We start from the raw sequence: 15,070 nt of genomic DNA, 5'->3' as shown, positions 1-15,070 counted from the left end.
AAGTCTCTCCATCTCAACCTTGGTGTGTGTGTGTGTGTGTGTGAGTGTGGTCAAGGTCAAGAGCATGACCACCAATACTTCAGCACCTATGACCTGTTACTTTTTCTGTTTCTCAGTCTCTTTTCCAGTTGTCTGTTTGGCTCAACCATTCGCAGCCCTCAGACCCCTGCTGACACTTAGGGGTGTCCATGGGAGGCACCTTCATGGAACACATCCCTAAAGACTCTCTGTTAATCACTTTCTGTCCTGTCTCTTCTCTATTCTTTTTATAACACTTATGGGTACCTGACATCACATTTAGATATTGTCTTATCTCTCTCCACCCACAGAACGTGAGCTACATGGGGACAGGGACATTCAGTTCTTGCATCCCCAGTGCCTGCAACAGGCTGAAAATACCTGTGGGTGAATGAATGTTCCCAGAGTCCTGCACCTCTTGGGGTGTATTTCCCCTGAGGCTGGTGGTAAGGACGGTGTTTAGCACCCCGGATTAAGTTTTTTCTCTGGTGCCACCTGACATAAATTGTTATTATTATGGTCAGTTTCCAAAATTCAATATTCAGTGATGAATAACATAGGAATTAACAGCAACTGAAGTTTACCTGCCCCACACCACTACTAGAACATGAGATTCCCAGTTACCTGTTACCCATATCCCTTACCCATCCTACTCTGCCCCCTGTCCTCTCCCATCAGGTCCACACAGAAGCCCTCCCTCCACTCTCAGAGGGCTGTTCTCCCCAGGAGACCCCAGGAAGTCCTTGTCTTTACCCCTTCAGTCCACCCCCCAGGGATTTTTCCTTCCTTACCGGCCAAGAAAAGCCCCTGCCAGGGGAGAGGTCCTCTGCAGATAGGGGCTGAGAGTGACTCCATGGTGTCTGCCGCCTGCACTGTCCCTCCTTCTATGAGAAGAACTTGGATTCCAGGAAAGCTCAAAGGCACCACAGTAGAAGCTGATGGGATCTGCTGTCCCTCTTCACTGTGCACTGGGCCTCCTCCTGGTGCAAGATCACTTACCTGGTCACGTGGACCAGGGCGGAGTTTGTGCCCAGGACCCACCTCCTCCTCCTTCCAGGTTACCATCCCGCTAAATGTTGGTTCCCTTGGAGTTGCTGAGGTATCTGATCATACACACACAAACTCACACACACACACACACACACACACACACACACACACACACACACTTACATGCTCTGTTTGGAAAAGCACCAGCCTGGGGTATCCAGGTCATCTGCATTCCCCATGGCTCTCATCAAGCACACAGTAGCCTCCCCGACAGCCCTCTCTCTTTCACATTTGACTTTTCCCTTCAAAGAAGGAGTTCTGGGGCCACCTCAGGACCTCTTCTCACCGGGATGTCACCACCACTGTACATCCGATCACCTGTGAAACTTTGTAAAGATTGCGATGCCCAGGTGAAGCCATAGATGCTGCTTTAGCAGCTGTCCAGCTAATGTGGATGCCCAACCAGGATGATATCTGGTGATGTGGTGATGGGACACCCCTCCCCCTGTATTGTGAACAGGGAGGGTCTCCACATCCTGTTAAAATGCAGATTCTGACTCTGCAGGTGTGTGGTGGACCAGAGACTCTGAATCTGATGAGCTCTCAGGGAAGGTGGGTCTTACTGGCCTGTGGAGCCCACTTGCAACAGCAAGGCTGATGGGGCCATGTGTCCCCTGAGAGGATGATCCTCTCACCCCAGCATTGGCCTCTGCTGTGTCTTGGTCTTGGGTCTGTCAGCACCACACAGAGAGCCTTACAGGCCCCAAACTGGGGATTATTTCTGTTTGTAACACAGAAACCCAGAGGGGCACCTCATCTGCCCCTTGTTCTCAAATGCACTGTGAAGGTTAAATTTCCACCCAGCTGGAAGGCCACAGAGTTGACTGTGGGTGTGAGAAGGGGTCAAGCTGGGTTACGACTACAGAGGGGACCCTCCCTCTATCTCAGGTTGTCACAAGCCTGGCCTTTGCTTCCAGGGACAGAGACCCAGGACCAGGAGGCTCAGGAGGCCCTGCAGTTCCTGGGAGTGAAGAGGAAGGTGTCCAGCATGTCCTGGTAAGAGAGGACTGTGGTGGGAGCTCAGGTGGCTGTGGGCTCCCTGGTCGTCAGGGGTAGTTTCTGGGAGACCTTCTCTCTCTGTTGGCTCAGCCAGTCCTGGTGCTCCCTGACCTTGTGATGGTGTCTGTCCTCTGCCTGGGGGAGTTTCCTTTCATTACCCCACCTTGTTCATGGGTGGTGCCAGGCATGGGACAGGGAGCAGCAAATAGAACCCTGAGAAAGCAGGTGCTCTTGGCCTGTTAAAGTAAGAAACTTCCCAACCTGTGAAGATTTTCATGAGTTTATTTGAACCCAGCTAACATCATATGCCTGGAACAAGATATCAAATCCTGAGCTTGGCAGTTGTGCAACTTATTTTATACATTTTAATAAAAAAAGGAAGATGGAAAAAGTGTGTGACATCCATTAGGAAGTGAAGAAATCTCTAGAATTGATAACTAGCAAAATGGAGAAACACATTTTTTTTTTACTTTGGTGGGTCCAGGATAATTAACATTTACAGCACATAGAGAGGTTGTGCAAGGAACCAGGTAACCTAAGAAGTATGTTGTCTCATATGCTGGTCCCAGAGTCTGAGCTTTCAAATCATCTTGCAAAAAAAACAACTATTATGAAGTATCAAAGGTAGGTTATCAAAGATGCATAAGAACTGGGAACAGGGCTCACTTAACATAAAGTCTGACCTTTGCTAACGAAGGTGTAGGCCTGGGACATGACTGCCTGCCATCACCTGCCCTGTTAGGAATTTGTGATCAGACCATCCTGTGCAGTTATTTTTGGTCACTGATCTTGTCAGGCCTGCCATGTGACCCCCTGGGCTTCTCAGGCTTATTTTACAGCCCCTTTTTGTTGTTGTTTTTGTTTTATTCACAGTCCCTAGAAGTAGCAGGTGGGGTACAGCAGTCTTGAGGGTGGATTCCAAAAGCATCTGTGGCAGCAGGGGGTGGAAATCAGACTCCTTCTCCAGCTCCTTAGGCAAAGCCAGGTTCATGGGTGAATTCCCTGTGTTGTCTGTGTCTAAATGTCGCCCCCTGGAGAGCAGAAGGAGAAATGCAGCCAATGCCAGGTGCTGCACCAAGGATGCTGACCAGAGACTGAGAGCTGGCCCTTACACCTGGGCAGAAGTGGGCTCTGGCCTTCAGGCTTTAAGTCCAGTCAGTAGGGGTCCAGTCACTGTGGGTCCCAGGCCTCCGGACTCCATCCCAGAGCATGGTGAGCCCAGTAAGAGTACAGGATCAGGGGCTGCTTCCATTTCAGAGGGGTCGAGGGTCCAGAGGATTATTAGTCCACTTCCATGAGAACTGTCCCCTCTGTTGGATGTGATGTTTCAGGCGGAACTCTCTGTCCCAAAGGTTTCAAGATCAGGACCTGGTGATGTCTCTTCTGAGGCTTTTAGTAGAGTGTACCAAACTCGAGTGCTGATCCCCCAAAAGCCCTGTGCGTCTCCATCATTGCATTGGGGTGTTGCATTCAAGTCACCTGTGTCATTGTCCATCCTCTTTTGTAGTCCTCCCCCAGGGCCCAGGATCTGAAGCAGCTCCACTTGGAGTGTCAACCACAGGAGCTCTGGGTCCCTCTGTTAGGGGAGGGTAGGCCACTGTGGGACCCTCAGTCCTCTGAGATGGAAGCAACCCCAGATCCTGGGATCTCCTGTCCCATCCTGCTGAAGAAGTTCTCCTTGCTCCCCAGGACATCATGGGTGGTTGAGATGTTCAGGAACTACAGGCAGGTGTCCCACAGGCCAGGGAACTTGCTTTGGAAGTCATCCCCAGATTCCTTTGAGGTCAGTGTGAGCTCTCTTTTTCCATGGAAGTACCTCTAACTGGGGTGAAAGATCCAGAGTGTCTGCCAGATCACGGCACTGTGAGAAGACAAAGAACAGAGGCTACTGTCCAGGCCCCAGGAATATGAGACCGCACTCACAAGATGGAAATGGGGAGGGCTGTGATTTTCTGGGAATGAAGGAAGGTCTGAATCTTCACTCTTAGTTGGTCCTATCTCCCGCCCCCCTGATTGGGTGAGGGTGAAAAAACCCATCCCTGGGTCATCACCACACACTTGTGGCCTCCTGCCATGATGAAACCAATACCTTTGTGCCTATAAGGAACATAGTTTGACCACTAGTGTCACACAGGGTGACAGGATTCCATTGTGTGGTTTCTCTCATCCATTTAATGAGTGTTTACTGAGCATCTGAGATGTGCCAGGCCTGGAATGGGCTCTGGTACCCGAGAGAACAGGACATATGTGGGACCTGTGCTCATGGAGTTTACCTTGTAACAAAGACAGGCTCTCAGAGAAATCACACCACTAAGGAGTTAATTATAATCCAGAGAAGGGCCACGAAGAAAGAGTAGTATGTACTTGAGTCTCAGCTTGTCTAGGGATCACAGAGATCACTTCTGAGAAAGTGACCTCTTGGCTGAGACCTGAAGCATGAGTGGCCATTCACCCTTTGGACAGAGGGTGGTGGGGAAGTGCTGCCTGCACAGGGCTGAACTTGGTGGGCAGATACCTGACTGGATAGAGGAGCTTTTGCAGTCCAGTGTGGGCAGTGTGAAGATTGAGAAGGAATGTGGACTGAGTAATGCTGGTGAGGATGGACCCTGCTGGGCTGTGGGTGCTGCTGAGGTGGGGTCAGCAGACACCTGAGGAGGCTGCAGGCTGTGGAGTAGCACACCCCCCTTTGATGGACAAGCTGAAAAATGTGCAAGAAAATCGTCATGTTACAGTTTTGAATTTTCTATTCAACTTATACTTTAAGCAATATTTCATATGTGTATATTTAAATTTCACATACTTATTGAATTTTAGTTGGCATATAATAAACTTACCATATTGAAAGTATACAAATTATTAAGCTTTGCCAAATGCATGCACCAGAGAAGTTGCTACAATGAAGAAAATGAACATGTTCTTCACTCTCAAAGCCTCCTTGGGCCCTCTTATAATCTCCTCACTCTGTCCCTCTCCCACTCCTTCCAACTCTAATCTGCTTTCGGTCATTATAGATGAATTTGCAATTTCTGCAGTTTTCATAATTGGAACCATATAATGTGCAATTTTGGGCGAATGTTGGCTTCTAGAATCAATTCCATTATCTTGAAATAGTTCTTTCCTTTTTAATCCCTAAGGTCTATTCCATTGTAGGATGCACCAAACTTGTTCAGCCATTCGCCCATTCATGGACATTTGTGTTGATTCCCATTTTGGACTATTTCAAGTAAACCAGGCATTAACATTTGTGCAGCAAGGTCTTTAGCACAGAATTAGGTGCATGTAAAACCAATGAGGGGCCAGAAAAATGGAAGTCAGTGAGTTGACACAGATAGTCTGGTTTCAAGGTACCACTGCCACAGCCCCACCCAGAGGGAAAGAAACACCTGCTTCTTCACATAAAGCTCTGTCTGCAGAGCCCACCCACCAGGAGCAGGAATCACAACCCCTTCTCCCTTCCAGAGTCCAATCTACACACAAGTGCAGGTCAGAGGCTGAAATTAATTCACACCTGGATTCCCAGTCATTAGAAGTGGGAAAGGTGGTATTTAACCTTTCAGCCCCTCTGGTATTGGAGGAAATATAGAAATGGGTGGAGAATAGATGACAAGTGCAAATAGACAATACATGGCATGGTTGAGTCCACTTTCAGTCTGTGTGACTCTGGGCAAGTGATCCCACCTCAAAAAGCCTCAGTTTCCTTATGTGATTTCATGGAAACTTATTTTCTGGTTCTTTGAATAGAGCAGTTTAAATTCTTGAAATTTTCTAAGTGATATGGGCAATAAGAGTGTCTTTTGTCCCGATGAGGGAACTCCTGACAGGCCTCTGGATAGTTGCAGGGTGAGGACAGCTTGCCATAAAGCCAAATCTCTTTTTTATTTTTTTATTTTATTTTATTTTTTTATTGCTTAAAGTATTACAAAGGATATTACATATGTGTCCTTTTTTTTTCCCCGCCCTTGACAATCCCCTGGCCTCCCTTACCCCCCAGTGTCTTATGTCCATTGGTTATGCTTATATGCATGCATACAAGTCCTTCAGTTGATCTCTTACTCCCCTCCCTCCTGCCCCCCAACCCTCCCCAGCCTTCCCGCTACAGTTTGACAATCTGTTTGAGGCAGCTCTGCCTCTGTATCTATTATTGTTCAAAAGTCTATAATGGTCTGGATTATCCATGAATGAGTGAGATCATGTGGTATTTTTCCTTCATTGACTGGCTTATTTCACTTAGCATAATGCTCTCCAGTTCCATCCATGCTGTTGCAAATGGTAAGAGTTCCTTCTTTTTTACAGCAGCATAGTATTCCATCGTGTAGATGTACCACCGTTTTCTAATCCATTCATCTACTGATGGGCACTTAGGCTGTCTCCAGATCTTAGCTATGGTGAATTGTGCTGCTCTGAACATATGGGTGCATATGTCCTTTCTGACTGGTGTTTCTGGTTTCTTGGGATATATTCCTAGAAGTGGGATCACAGGGTCAAATGGGAGTTCCATTTTTAGTTTTTTGAGGAAACTCCATACTGTCTTCCATAGTGGCGGCACCAGTCTGCATTCCCATCAGCAGTGCACGAGTGTTCCTTTTTCTCCACATCCTCTCCAGCACTTGTCGTTTGTTGATTTGTTGATGATAGACATTCTGACAGGTGTGAGATGGTACCTCATTGTTGTTTTGATTTGCATCTCTAGGATGATTAGTGACTTTGAGCATGTTTTTATATGTCTCTTGGCTTTCTGAATGTCCTCTTTTGAAAGGTGTCTATTTAGGTCTTTTTCGCATTTTTTGATTGGATTGTTTATCTTCCTTTTGTTAAGTTGTATGAGTTCCCTATAAATTTTGGAGATTAGGCCCTTATCAGATATGATATTGGCAAATATGTTTTCCCTAGCAGTGGGTTTTCTTGTTGTTTTGTTGATGGTTTCTTTTGCTGTGCAGAAGCTTTTTATTTTGATGTAGTCCCATTTGTTCATTTTCTCTTTAGTTTCAAGTGCCCTAGGAGCTGTATCAGTGAAGAAATTGCTTCGGCATATGTCTGAGATTTTGTTGCCTTTGGATTCTTCTAGAATTTTTATGGTTTCCTGTCGTACATTTAAGTCCTTTATCCATTTTCTGTTTATTCTTGTGTATGGTGTAAGTTGGTGGTCTAGTTTCATTTTCTTTCATATATCTGTCCAATTTTCCCAACACCACTTATTGAAGAGACTATCTTGGTTCCATTGTATGTTCTTTCCTCCTTTGTCAAATATTAATTGAGCATATTGGTTCGGGCCGATTTCTGGGCTCTCTATTCTATTCCATTAATCTATATGCCTGTTCTTTGCCAGTACCGGGCAGTTTTCAGAACAGTGGCTTTGCAATACATCTTGACATCTGGTATTGAGATCCCATCTACTTTCTTCTTTCTCAGGATTTCTGCAGCTATTCGGGGTCTTTTTTAATTCAAGATGAATTTTTAGAGAGTTCGTTCTAGATCTGTGCAGTATGCCGTTGGTATGTTGGTATTTTAATGGGAAGTGCTTTGAATTTATAGATTGCTTTGGGTAGTATGTACATTTTAATGATGTTGATTCTACCAATCAATGAACACGGTATGTTCTTCCATCTATTTATATCTTCCTCTATCTCTTTTTTCAACATCCTGTAGTTTTCTGAGTAGAGGTCTTTTACCTCTTTAGTTAAGTTTATTCCTATGTAGCTTAATTTTTTTGGTGTGATGGTAAATGGGATTGTTTTGATAATCTCTCTTTCTGAAAGTTCACTATTGGTGTATAGAAATGCCTCAGATTTCTTGGGGTTAATTTTGTATCCTGCTACATTGCCAAATTCATGTATTAAGTCTAGTAGCTTTTTGATGGCGTCTCTAGGGTTTTGTATGTATAATAACATACAAATAAGGACAGTTTTACTTCCTCTTTTCCAATTTGGATGCCTTTTATTTCTTCTTCTTGCCTAATTGCAATGGCTGATACTTCCAGGACTATGTTGAACAGGAGTGGTGAGAGTGGGCATCCCTGTGTTTTTCCTTTTCTTAAGGGAAATGGTGTTAGTTTTTGTCCATTGAGTATGATGTTGGCTGTGGGCCTGTCATATATGACTTTTATTATGTTGAGGTATGATCCTTCTACTCCCGCCTTGCTGAGAGTTTTTATCAAGAATGGGTGTTGGTAACCCAGTCAATATTTAATAACATGCTATTCAGCTTTCAAGTGTTTGAGTATTTTGGGTTGTTTTTATTGTAGTTTATTTCTATTATTATGCCATCGTGGTCTGAGAAGATGCTTTTTATGATTTCAATCTTCTTGAATTTGGGGAGACTTTGCATGTGACCCATTATGTGGTCTATTTTTGAATCTGTCCCATGAGCACTTGAGTAGAATGTATATTCCGCGGCTTTGGGGTGAAGTGTTCTGAAGATGTCTGTTAAGTCCATCTGATCAAGTGAGTCATTTAGGGTTGCTGTTTCTTTGCTGATTGTTTGTCTAGAGGATTTATCCAGAGATGTCAGTGGTGTATTAGAGTCCCCTACTATGATTGTATTGTTGTCGATCTCTCCTTTGATATCTTCCAGGAGTATTTTTTTTTTTATGAATTTGGGTGCTCCTGCATTGGGTGCATATATGTTTACCAGGGTTATATCTTCTTGTTGTATTGATCCCTTTAGTATTGTGAAGTGGCCTTCCTTATCTCTTGTTATGGCCTTCACTTTGAGGTCTATTTTGTCCGATATAAGTATTGCTACCCCAGCTTTCTTTTCCTTTCCATTTGCCTGAAAGATATTTTTCCATCCCTTCACTTTCAGTCTGTGTGAGTCCCTTCTAATGAGGTGGGTCTCTTGTAGACAGCAGATGTATGGGTCATGTTTTTTTATCCATTCAGCCACTCGATGTCTTTTGGTTGGAGCATTTAGTCCATTTACATTTATAGTTATTATTGAAAGGTACTTGTTTGTAGCCATTTCTTTTTTCGTGTGGCTGTTTTCTTTCTGAGCTTTTTATTTCTTCTTTTTACACCAGTCCCTTTAGCATTTCTTGTATTGCTGGCTTGGTGGGATAAACTCCCTTAGCCTTTTTTTTGTCTGTGAAGCTTCTTATTTCCCCTTCAATTTTGAATGATAGCCTTGCTGGATAGAGTATTCTTGGATTCAGTCCTTTGCTTTGCATCACTTTGTAAATTTCCGTCCATTCTTTTCTGGCCTGTGTGTTTCTGTTGAGAAATCATTTGATAATCTAATGGGAGATCCCTTGTATGTAATTTTCTGTCTCTCTCTTGCAGCCTGTAAGATTCTCTCTTTGTCCTGAACATTTGCCATGGTAATTATGATGTGTCTTGGTGTGGGTCTTTTCGGGTTCACCTTGTTTGGGACTCTCTGTGCTTATGTGACTTTTTCCTTCCCCACCTCAGGGAAGTTTTCTGATATTATTTCTTCGAATTGGTTTTCTAAACCTTGTTCCTCTTTCTGTTGTTATGGCACCCCTATTATTCGTATGTTGTTCCATTTCATGTTGTCCCAAAGCTCCCTTAGGCTCTCCTCCTGTCTTTTAATTTTTTTCTCCAATTGCAGTACAGTTTGGGTGTGTTTTGCTTCCTTGTCTTCTAATTCACTAATCTGGTCCTCCGCTTCTCCTAGTCTACTGTTGATACTTTCAATGGTGTTTTTTATTGCAGCTATATTGCCCTTCATTTCTTCTTGGTTCTTACATAATTTATTGATTTTTTCATCTGTTTCTTCTTGCTTCTTGCATAGGTAGTTGGCTTTTTCATCTGTTTCTTCTTGCTTCTTGCATAAGTTGTTGATTTTTTCCTCCATCCGGTTTATGCACTCTAGGATCCTTATTCTGAATTCTTTTTCTGTCATGTAGCATGCCTCTGTATCACTTAGCTGCTTTTCTGGCGAGTTCTCATTTTATTTCCTTTGGGGGTTTCTTTGTTTACCCATGTTTGATCTCACTGACATATCTAGACGTTGAGTCGTTCAGTGGCTGCTCCCTTGGTGGCAGTGGCTCCTTGGGCTGTGGTCGCTCTTCGGGTGGTTGCGGTAGCAGCTGCTCCTCAGTTGGCAGCAGCTCCTCTGGTGGGTGCTGTTCACAGCTGTGGTGGCTCTTTTGGCTTGTGGGGGGAGGCTTCACGTACAGCTGCTTTTCCTCAGACAGAGTGTGTGGTTCTCAGGAGGCTGCTGTTGCTTGGATCTGCTGCGTTGATTTAAAGGCACCAAATACAACACAACAAGGCACCATGTACCAGGCACTGAACACAAATATATTCACGATATTAATAACCCCAAATAAACGTGACCACCCGAATTAAGAGAGTTAGGGGATAAAGAAGAAAGAAGAGAAAAAGATAAAAGAGATAAAATAAAAGTAGGGGGGGAAATGGAGTGCAAAAATGAAAATGGGAAAAAGGACGGGGGAAAAAGAGAAAAGAAAAAAAGAAAAAAAATAGCAAAAAGAGAGAATGAAGAAGAAGAGGGGAAGAGACTATTTATATGAGGAGAAAACTCCTATAGATCCGCCACTAATCCCAACAAATTCCAGCAACCGCTCCCTGGAGATGAATGCAACCTAGAAACAACCAATAATATCAAGAGAGGCAAGGGAAAACAGAAGCACAAAAATAACCGGGAGGGGGGGTGGAGGGAGGGGAAGAACCAGCAGAAAAAAATAAAAAGCAAAACAGCCTCACAACCAGTCTTAAAACACACACACACACACACACAGACACAAAAAACAAACAAACAAACAACAACAATAAAACAATGTACTCAACAATCAAGCAAACAGCAACAAAAAATAGAAAGATAAAAGAAGAGAAAAAAATTTGGATAGTGAAGAGAGATAAGGGATATGTGTATAAGGATTTAGAGCAATGGATTGGAAATAGGATATATAAGTAGGGTGAAATTTTGACAGGAGGTAAACAGAAGAAATAGGGAAAATCTAAAGCAGGAATAGGGTAAGAGAAACAGGACAACAAAAGGGGAAAAGTGAGGGAGAGGGTTTTAGCATAGAGGTAAAATTGAGGTAGGGGAAATTGATGCTAAAGGAACGATGAAAATAGAATGGAGAACACTAATCCCAAAATAAAATAAAGAGAATAAAATGGCACTTTAAAAAATGGTAAAATGGTAGCAGTAATAATACTGGTTAAAAATAAAAATGTAGTAATTACAAGGGTAAAATCAGATGATGGAAAAAGAAGAAGAAAAAAAATGGTTTCTTAGTTAAAAGGTGAAAAAAGAAAAAAAAATTGCAGTAGTGAAGGTCCTTCGGTTCTTCTACTCTTCAGTCTGGCTCACCTTAGTCCTGCCAGGTATTCAGGAGAGTGTTGAATTTCCCTGCGATACACTGTTCCTCCGTGTTGTAAATCACAGTCCTGATTTTAAAGCAGGCCATATTTGTGATCCAGACTGCCTTAATTTGTGTTCACCTAAGAGTCAGTTTGTGGCTCAGCCTCTGGGTGGCAGTGTTTTTGGGTTGGCCTCTGAGGCTATACAGCTTATCTATCCAGCAGCAAGGGTTTATTATCTCTATTGCACTTAAAACTGGTTTGGGGAGGTCAACTCCCCAGAGCTGGTTCTTTAATCATTACCCTGCTCTATGTTGTTGCTGGGATTGAAAATCCCTCTATAGGCCAGACCCTGTTAACTCCCAGGGACTGATCAGATTATTTTAATCCTTGATCTCGTTCAGGGTGGAATCTGGGTGTGGCTTTTCTCCTTGCCTGGGGGCTAGGTAGAAGAGTCCCACCCTCCGGAGAGAATGGCTGCCCCAGTCCTGGGCCCAAGGGTGTCTCAGCACTCAATTCGCTGCCACCTCTCCTGGCCCCCCCGCTCTCCTCAGCCTTTCCCCAGATTCCACTCGTCCACACCTTCTCCCTCTCTTCAGCACAGGTAAGTGTCTGTATCCGAAATATCTTATGAACAGGATTTAGTGAAAACAAACAAAGAAACTCCGGCTGCGAAAACGAGGAAGGCTTAGTTTCTGTAAGCTCTTCTCTTACTGGCACTGCATGGTCTGGTCAGCTCTTCAGGCTGCCCCCTCTAGGCTCAGTCCTCCGTGATCACAGAACACAGGTCACAAATCCCCCAGCGCCAGGAATCCTGAGGATCTCCTTTCCCCAGTCAGGGGCTGTGCCTGTCCCAAGCGACTTGGCTGTCTGCCACTCGGTCTCCCTCTGACCCTCTGGGCTCAGAGGTCTGGCAAACTTTCCTGCCCAGATCCCTGTTTTTTTTTTTTTTTTTTACCTTTCAAGGGGAGTTCTGCCCTTCCCAGCTGCAAACCATCTCACCAGCTGAGTAATTTCGCCAATTCGGGGTGGGTGTTATTAGTTTCAGCTGCTTACTCCATTTGCTCCTGGAAACGACCTGGGAGCATCTGCCTATATTGCTGCCATCTTCGGAATTCATAAAGGCCAAATCTTGATTAGAAGCCTGGAATTTTCAGCTACCAACATAAGAAACATTTAAACCTTTAGAGAATTTTTATGAGTTTATTTGAGTCAAACTGACGACAATTTCCAGGAAGCAAAATCTCAACTAAAAGTGTCAATTTTGCACCGTATGTTATACATTACAATCAAAGCAGGATGCATATGGGGTTTAATAAAATTCATTGGTGATAGATTAGGAAGGTGGGAGAAAGCAAAACAGGGAAATCTCTGAGATTGGATAAAAAGTAAAACAAATAGACACATACTTCTTTTGCATTGGTTCAAAGAGGATAGTTAGGAGCTAAGAATTAACATGATGACAATAGCAATGAGGGGTTCTATGGCTTCTACTCTGGTGCAGTGAGGTTCTGGAAAAAAAGAAAAAAAATTCCTGATATTCCAAATGTAAGTTATCTCGAATGTAAAAAGACAACAGACATGTTCAGTTAATATAAAGATTCAGCTTTGTTAGGAAAAAAATACTTAAGACATAATTACCACTATGACTCACTTTTAGTTAGAAAGTTGTCATTTCAGGCTATCCTATGTGGTTACTTTAAGTCTCTGATTTTTCAAATCATACTATGCAGGTCTTTTCTGAGCTTGTCAGCTTTAGTACGTGGCCCCATTTTCCTCCACACCTCCCCCTTTGGGTCATAAATCAAATGGAATGATTCACTGATGACCAACCTTTTGGTTGGAAATTGTGGTTTCATGGTGCTAGAAAGGCTCATCACTAGGAAGTCTTAGTTTATCTAGCTGAACTATGGACCACTGGGGATAGGGCAAGACTGTAATATTGGATGGCAGTCAAGGTCAAATTTTCTCAAAAGTGAAAAGCAGGTAAATGGGAGCCAGTCAGGTTCCACTGATCTTCATTAAAAAAAACACTTTGGAGGCCGGCGCTGACCCAAGGGGAGCTATGTTCAGTTCCAGCGCCAAGATCATGAAGCCCAATGGCGAGAAGCCAGACCAGTTCGAGTCCGGCATCTCCCAGGCTTTCCTGGAGCTAGAGATGAAATCGAACCTCAAGGCCCAGCTGCGGGAGCTGAACATCACTGCGGCCAAGGAAATTGAAGTTGGTGGCTGTCGGAAAGCTATTATCATCTTCGTCCCAGTTCCTCAACTCAAGTCTTTCCAGAAAATCCATGTCCTGCTGGTAGGCGAGCTGGAGAAGAAGTTCAGTGGGAAGCACGTGGTCTTCATCGCTCAGAGGAGGATTCTGCCCAAGCCAACTCGAAAAAGCCGAACAAAGAATAAGCAGAAGCGTCCCAGGAGCCGCATGCTGACCTCTGTGCATGACGCCATCCTTTTGGACCTGGTCTTCCTGAGAGAGATCGTGGGCGTGGGCAAGAGGATCCGCGTGAAGCTGGATGGCAGCCGGCTCATCAAGGTGCATCTGGACAAAGCGCAGCAGAACAACGTCGAGCACAAGGTTGAAACTTTTTCTGGTGTCTCTTAGAAGCTCACGGGCAAGGATGATAATTTTGAATTCCTAGAGTTACAGCTGTAAAGAAAAATGACTAAATAAAGTACATTCTTAGTATTGTTTAAAAAAAAAAAGAAAAACACTTTGTCCCTGACCAGTATTGCTAAGTGATTCGAGTATCAGCCTGCAGTGCCTGGACAAGGTCATGTGTCTGGATTGTAGGTTCAATCCCTGGTCCCAATCAGGATGCATGCAGGAGACAGCCTATTGTGTCCCTCTCATATCGATGTTCCTCTCCCTCTCTTTTTTTCTCTCTCCCTCCCTCCCTCCTCTCTCCCTTCTACTCTTTCTAAAAATCAGTGGAAACAAGATCCTTGGGTCAGGATTTAAACAAAAAAAACAAACAAAAAAAAAACAATAAAAAATAAAGAAAAACATTTTGGGTCATTCCTAACCTATAAGCTATCATGATCCAAATTTTGCTGTCTGTCTCATTTCTCTGTATTTTTCATTTAGTATCACATTTGCTTATAGTTTGAGGGCACACCATACACCTCTTCAGTTTTCAAAGTCTGATCATGAGATGGGTTCTCATTTACAATGGTCCGCTTATTTCCCATTGGAAACACTCAAAGGTCATTCATTATTAATCTGATTCCTGCTGGTTGTGCAATTTGAAACTGTAATAATATTTGGAGAAAAAGCTGTAAGAACCCAATGGTGTATATTACAATTACCTTCTAAAAATTTCATAGACCAGGAAGACAGTAAGAATATCATAAGTAAATTTCCTGTGCCTCAGCAGCAGTTATAGAGGGCCATGTTTTATAACTACTTCAGCCTCATTTGAATTAATATGGTTAGTAGTCTTTGTTGGGTTAGGGTATAAGCATATCCCCACAATTAGGTTCTGGCATTTCGACATAAAATTTCTCAATATTCCTTTTCCACTAACATCTACAGATTTCCTTGTTTTCAGTTTGCCTCTTTTTACTCATTCAGAAATAATTAACTTGTTAGGTCAAACTACTTACTTTTAACTTCTCTTAAAAACATCCAACCCAGCTGGCGTGGCTCAGTGGTTGAGCGTCAACCTAGGAACCAAGAGGTCACAGTTGGATTCCCAGTCAGGGCACTTGCCTAG

At 43.6% G+C, this 15,070-nt stretch overlaps 1 pseudogene; it reads left to right on the top strand.

Annotated features, from left to right (window-relative positions):
* Positions 1-13,419: 13,419 nt before the first annotated feature.
* On the top strand, positions 13,420-13,973 carry LOC102429057 (annotated as a pseudogene).
* Positions 13,974-15,070: the final 1,097 nt, after the last annotated feature.

The sequence above is a fragment of the Myotis lucifugus genome, unplaced genomic scaffold, assembly GCF_000147115.1.
Source record: "Myotis lucifugus unplaced genomic scaffold, Myoluc2.0 scaffold_559, whole genome shotgun sequence".
NCBI lineage: Eukaryota > Metazoa > Chordata > Mammalia > Chiroptera > Vespertilionidae > Myotis > Myotis lucifugus.
The sequence above is the reverse complement of the archived record's forward strand: the minus strand, read 5'-3'. Positions and strand labels throughout refer to the sequence as shown.